We start from the raw sequence: 7,187 nt of genomic DNA on the forward strand, positions 1-7,187 counted from the left end.
TGCGCTTGAAGGGTGGAGGTCCTACCTGGGGCTCTTCTGACTGCCCTCTCAGAGGAGCTCCCTCCCAGATAGCCTTCTGTTCCTTAGAGACCAGAGTGTGTGTCCAAGTGGGTGAGGGCCATGCTGCTCCTTTCAAAGCTTACCCATCCACACCTTCTCATGGGAGTCCAATTTGGTACAACTTTTCTGAAAGCAGTCGTAAAAAAAAAAAAAAAATTAAGATTTAAAAACAGGTTTTAAATGACATGCTCATTATATAATGCTAAGTGAAAAACTAGTACCAAAATGTGTATAAAAATACCTATCTATGTACACATAAATCAAAGATAGACACACAAATGACAGCAGTGAGTCTCTTTAGGGAATGAGATTGTGTTTTTAAAATTTTCTTTATAATTTTCTACACCTAGCGCATTTTACTTTTCTACAGTAAAATTTTACAAAACAAAAAAATAATAATAAAGCCCTTTCTACCTGGTGTCCTGCCCCTGTTGCCTGCTGCAAGCTGGTCGGAATTCAGTGAAGAATGGGCAAGTTGAAGATTTGTCCACTGGTGGGCACATATGTGCATTCTAATGGGAACTTCTGGACACCATGCCTTATCCATGCATTTCAGAGTCCTGGCAGCGAGCAGAGAGGGAGGAAGGGGTTCCTTGGGGACCCAGAAACCTTAGGTCCCAGAAACAAAGAAACAGGGAACCCAAAAGAAAGATTATAACCAAGATTCTCAGGCAGCAAGAGAAATACAGGTTGCAGAGAGATCGTGTATACGAACATGCCCTGGATCAGAGAGGTAACTTGTATGCTCAAGGTCACACAGCAGACGTTGACAGAGTGGGTTTAGTGTTCAGGCCACCTAATTCCAATTCCTGGGTTCTTTCCCCACACCAGCAACCCGGAACTTTCAGAAAACTCCCGTACAAATGCAAATTAGCACAACAGTAAGAAAACACTATTGGCAAAAAAAATTTAAGTTTGACGAGATCAAAGGTTGAGAAGGATGTTGGGGAGAGGAGAATCTCATGTATACTACAGATAGGAAATAGATTGGTTCAGTCCTGTGAAGAGCAATTTGCAATATCTGTTAAATTATGACATGTACACACCCCTTGACCCAGTAGATCTACATCTCTGTTATCTACCCCAGGGAACATCTGCCCAAGCATGCATGGTGTACAAAGGTGATCGTGGAGGCTGTTTGTCATCGTGAAAAAAGTAAAAACGTTCTAAATATCCATCAATTGGAGATCAGTTAAATAAAATATGGCATATCCAGACTGTGAAATACTTTGAGCAATGAAGAAAAAAAAAGGTTTCTATGTACCAATGTGGAAAGTTCTCTACGAAGTTTTGTTGAGTGAAAAATGCCAGAAGCAGGTTGCAAAATGATAGAGTAGGACAATTTATAGAAAACAATGTATAGAAAAATGACGCACAAAGACACACATATATTTTCTATGGGTTCAGGAAAAATCACCCCCAAACTGATCATAGCAGTTACCTTGGGTGTGTATGGCGGGTGGGGAGCGGAGGAGAAAGGACAGAGGGTTATGTGTTAAAAGGAAAACGTATTCATCTATTGCGTGTGTAATTAAAAATTCATTATTAAAAATAAACAGATACGAGAGAAAGAAAGAATAAAAGGGAGGAAGGAGACCCCAGGAGGATATAGCACACAGTAGGTCGGCAAGGGGGCGGATGGAAGAAGCGGGTGGGAGCCGAGGCTCCGGCGCGGAGATGTGCGGATCTGGGGCCTCAGGTGCCCGCCTGGCCGCCTCCACTTTCCCAGAAGGAGGGGCGGGCCGCCGGGTCTCTGCATGCGCAGCCTCGGTCCCTGCACGCCCGCCGGCCTGCACACCTGGGAACCGCTGTTGAGTGCCTGGGGGCTTTCCCAGGCCGGTAAGGAGCGATAAAGGCAGGTTTGGAATGAGCCTGGCTGTTCTTACAGGAAAGGGACAGGGTGTTCTCGGATGAAAGCGATCCTGCCCCTTCTCCCCCACTCCCTCTGCGCCCCGCCCGGGCCCATCGAATGGGGCAGCGCCAGACTTGGAGTCCTCTCACCTCAGGGCCAGAATGTTCCAGCGCCCCTCAGCCCGAAGCAGGAGAGGTTGAGGCCAGAAGGGAAGGAGGAGGGGCCTAGACAAAGATTAAGGGTTGAGCCAAGATGGGTAACCATGGCCTCTTTCCAGGCTGCCACGAGCTCCTGGGTTCAAATGCCAGCCCCACCTCCCTCTACCTGTGTACCCTTAGGAACGCTTACCCCCTCTTTATTTGAGATATAATCCACCTACTATAAAATTCACCCTTTTAAAGTGTACAATGTTTAATATATTCAGAAAGTCATTGCAACCATCACCACCAATTCCAGAACATTTTAATCACCTGAAGATAAAACACCCATAGCCACTAGCAGCCACTCCCCCATTCTCCTGCCTCCCCCCAGCCCCTGGCAACCACTAATATACTTAATGTCTCTATAGATTTGCCTATTCTGGACATTTCATATAAATGGGATACACAGGGACTTCCCTGGAGGTCCAGTGGTTAAAGACTTAGCCTTCCAATGCAGGGGGTGTGGGTTCAATCCTGGTTGGGGAGCTAAGATCCCACAGGCCTTGTGGCCAAAAAACCAAAAAAAACATAAAATGGAAGCAATATTGTAACAAATTCAATAAAGACTTTAAAAATGGTCCACATTTAAAAAAAACGGGATATACATGTGGAATACAACATGTGGCCTTTTGTGTCTGGCTTCTTTCACTTAGCATAATGTTTTCAAAGTTCACCCATGTTGTAGTATGTATCAATACATACTTCCTTTTATTACTGGGTAGCATTCCGTTGTATGAATATACCACATTTTGTTCATCCTTTCATCAGTTGATGGAAAGTTGGGCTGCTTCCAGTTTTGGGGCTACTATGAAGAATGCTGTTCTGAACATTCATGTACGGTTTTTGAGTGGACATGTTTTCAGTTCTCTTGGGTATGTACCTAAGAGTGGAATTGCTGAGTCATATCATAACTGTATATGTAACCTTTTGAGGAACCACCAGAATGTGTTCTACAGCAGCTGTACCTTATTATATTCCCATTAGCTCAGTCTCTTAACCTTTCTGACCCTCACTTTCCCATTGGCAAAGCATCAGTATTGATACTTACCTTATAGACTGGCTGTAAGAGTTAGCTGAGATAAAGTAATGAAAGCAGTAGCACACAGCAAGTGCTCAATAAGTGGAATTATTATAATTAGAAAACCTATAGGATTCTGAGCCTGTTCCTTTTGATTCCCTTCAAATCTGACTGGGCATCTACTCCACATTATCCCCTTTTATTTACCTACTTCTTGAATTTCCCTTCAATTAACTTTACTGTGGAGCAAAGTTCCTGCTGCCTACGCTCTCTGTTTCTCTCTCTCTCTCTCTCTCTCTCTCTCTCTCTCTCTCTCTCATACACACACACACACACACACACACACACACACACACACACACACCATTTAATAAAGGACTAAGCCAAGCTAAGTGGAAAAGTAAAAATTCTCCCACCCTGCAACTTGTATGTTAGACCTGGAATCAATTACTATGGTGGGTCTCAAAGTGTGGAACCCAGACTGGCAGCACCTGGGAACTTGTTAAAATGCAAATCCTCAGGCCCCACCTCAGAGATGCTGAATCAGGGACTCTAGGGATGAGCCCCAGCAAGCTGTGGTTTAACAAACCCTCCAGGTGATTCTAATGCACACTAAAGTTCCCAAATTACAGATGACAAAACTGAGACCCAGAGAAAGGATGTAACTTGCTTAAGGCCACAGGGTGATAAAGACTGGAAGCTTTGGAATCATGTGGTCCTGGCTGCAAATTCCAGCTTCTCCATTTCCAATTGTGTGACCTTGGGCATGTCCCTTAGCCTCCCTTTACTTCAGTATCTGTCTTAGTCACTTCAGGCTGCTATAACAAAATACCATAGATTGGATGGCTTAAACAACATTTATTTCTCACAGCTCTGGAGGCTGGGAAATCCAAGATCAAGTGTCAGCCAATTCTATTCCTGCTGAGAGCGCTTTTCGTGGTTTGCAGATGGCAGAAGTCTTCTCCTCATATCCCCATATGGCCAGAGAAAAATGATCTCTCCTGTATCTCTTCTTCTTAGGCTGCTAATCCCATTCATGAGGGCTCCACCTTCATGACCTTATTACCTCCCAAAGGCACCATCTCAAAATTCCACCACTTTGGGGGTTAGGATTTCAAATATGAATTTTGGGTATAATCATCTGTAAAATGGGAACAGCATGCACCTGCTCCCAGGGTGGCCACTCTTCTGCATGAAAGGTAGAATGAGGGCTGGAGCTCAGGCCTCCAGATTTCCAGGCTGCTGCTTTTACCCCAAGGAAACTGGCTGCCAGCCCTGCACCATCCAATAAGAATGTTCCAGAGACCTTAACATTTGAAATGTTGACGTGGAAAGGAAGGCTTTGTTTTATTCTGGGAGGCCTCAAAAGGAAGAGTCAGATGACTGGCAAAAATTACAAGGAGCTAGATGAACTTAAGGGAGAATTTCCCAACTGGAACTGTTCAGAAACAGAACTGACAGCCCCGAAAGGTAGTGAGGGTCCATCACTGGAGGATTCCGAGCAGCATCTGGATGCCTGTCTTTCCAGGGTAGGAAGTTGGTGTGGGTGATCTCTGAGGTCTCCTCATATGTAACCCTCTGTAGTGGCTATGGCCTGTTTGTCTCCTCTGCATCCATTCTTTGGGGAGTTGCCCATCTTCCACTCCACATGGTTGGAGGTGCTGTAAGTCAGGGTATTCCATTCATCCCTCGCACCCCAGGGCACAATACCTAGACTAGCCAGTTAGACTAGTCTATCCTCCCTGACCGCATTGATTGGTTCAGGGAATGGCATGTGACCCAAGCCAAGCCAATCAGAATCTTTTTCTGCGAGAGCCATCCCAAAGCCACATCCATTCTTGAATTTCCCAATCTGGTGAGCCTGCAGAATTCCTTTTTGGCTTAAGCCATTTTGGGGTTTTTGTCCCTACCACGGATAAAGGCTTCAGTAATACTACCATATAAAAATGGGCTTTCCTGTTCTCGTTTTGAGGCCTGCCTCCCCCCAACCCCCGACAGCATTGCATTAAAACAAGAGCAAGGAAAACAGCAGTCAAAACAACAGTAGTTTCAACCCATTTAAAATCTTTAGTCTCTTGAAAAAAAATGCCAAAACATATTCCAGTCCTAACACAGAACAAAAAGTTTTAAACTCCATTTTCTCCATCTCTCTCTTCATCTCATAGTCATGGTAGCTGTCTACTAAACTTGCTTCCTTCTTCTCCAAACACCTAAGCCCCAGTCGGCTCTTAGCTTTTTCCTCCTCACCTACCTTTTCCAATGTCCACTGATCCAACATTCCTGGACCCTTTGCTGGCCCAGGAAGGAAAGAGGGAAGCTGTAATTCATCATACAGTAATGTTTTACACATTTTTCTCGGGGTCAATGGAAGAGGTGTGATTGTAAAATCCCATCTATGGAGGGAGGTATGACTGTGAAGTCATACTTTCAGAAGAGATACTGATGTCTTTCAATTATCAGTCATATGCCAAGTTCAGCTTAGTAAATATTTACAGAGTGATTACCATGTGCCAGCTAAGAGCCAGGAGTGGGGCTGAGTTGTCTTGGGCATCTGGAAATGTGTTAACTAAGCCCCAGACATTAAAAGTCTATTACTCACTCGTCATTGAATACCTACTATGTGCCAGGCCTTGAGGATATATCCAGGAGGAGAGATATTAAAGGCAGAAAAATGATTTCTATGAAATGGTGATTAAGTACTGCCAAAGGAGACATATATAGGGATTGGGAACAAATCAGTGTCAGGGGTTAAGGAACGTTCCCTGAGAAAGTGACTCATGAGCTGAGACAGGAAGCAAGAATAGGAGTTGGCTAAAAGTCTAGAAGACTAGGGGAAAGATAAGCCTGGGAAGGGAATCCCGGAAACCGTGTTTGAAAGATGAGAGAGAGAGAGAGAGAGAACGAGAGTGAGACAGAGAGAGAGTGAGAGTGAGAGAGAGAGCGAGAGTGAGACAGAGAGAGACGCCAGGAGGACTCTCTGTGTGGGTGCAGCACAGAGAACTGGAGGGAGGTTCAAAAGGTAGGTGGAGGCCCCGTTGTAAAAACCTTTGACTGCCACGTAAGAGATTATGAGTCTCACGCTATGGACCAGAGACTTCAATACGAGCCCCACGTGCCACTCAGGGCTTGGGATGTGGTTTGTTCTAAACATGGAAGAGCTCAGGTCTGGTTCTTCCACTCTGTGCTGTGTTGAAGCAGGCTCCTGCAGACTCAGGAGAGCCCATTGTGTGCACTTCTTCCCAACTTTGTGTTTAGGGCCTCAAATTGAAATTGACCTTGGTGGAGATATCTATACCACAGAAACTGGCAAACGCTACCAAGCAGGGCCTCCCCCTGCCCCACAAGACCCAGGCATTAAACATTTACCAGCACCACTGCTTCCACCAAAGAGGAAGCTGGCACTGCAGCACTGGTGAGAGTTTAATGCTATGATCTTTGCAAATCAGGAAGGGATCAAGACTGGGACATTTTATTTTTGTCTGCCCTTAACCATCAGAAGGCTGAGTAGCAGAAGTTTTATACCCACAGGCTTTGAGGACAGCCAGACTGAGGACCAAATCCCAGCCCTGTCACTAACTAGCTGGGTGACCTTGGGCAAGCAATGTTACCTCTCAGAGTTTCACCTGTTAAAAAAGATATTAATAGCCGGGCTGGGTCACAACTGACCAACGGTCACCAGGCCCGTCACTGAGACCCAGAGAATGAACAGAGCATTTACCCAGAGGCAGTGTGGCCTTGGAGTCAGACGGGCCTGGGTCTGAATCCAGCATCCAGCACCTGCATGAGCTCTCTGGGGTCTCAGAATGGCAGTTTCCTCATCTGAAACGAGGAAGCAATACCTCCTTTGAGAGTTGTGGAAGAACAGAAAATAACATATTTAATAAAGAAGAGCTATGATGATTTATAGAATAAAGTGACTTTTCTTATTGGAAAAGCAAGACATATTAATTAGAAACTAACTTGACTAATTTAGTTTAGGATTACTTACTTAAATTTGAAATTAAACATGAACAAAAAGAAGAAACCCTTTTAAAAATACCCTCATCACCGAGAGATA

At 44.8% G+C, this 7,187-nt stretch overlaps 1 protein-coding gene across 1 annotated transcript in view; it reads right to left on the minus strand.

The window, feature by feature from the left end:
- The window catches only part of LOC309832950 (large ribosomal subunit protein uL5-like), a 480,093-nt gene that overhangs the window by 307,801 nt on the left and 165,105 nt on the right, over positions 1–7,187 (minus strand). The window lies entirely within an intron of this gene.

Source organism: Grampus griseus, assembly GCF_964374135.1.
Source record: "Grampus griseus genome assembly, chromosome: 1".
NCBI lineage: Eukaryota > Metazoa > Chordata > Mammalia > Artiodactyla > Delphinidae > Grampus > Grampus griseus.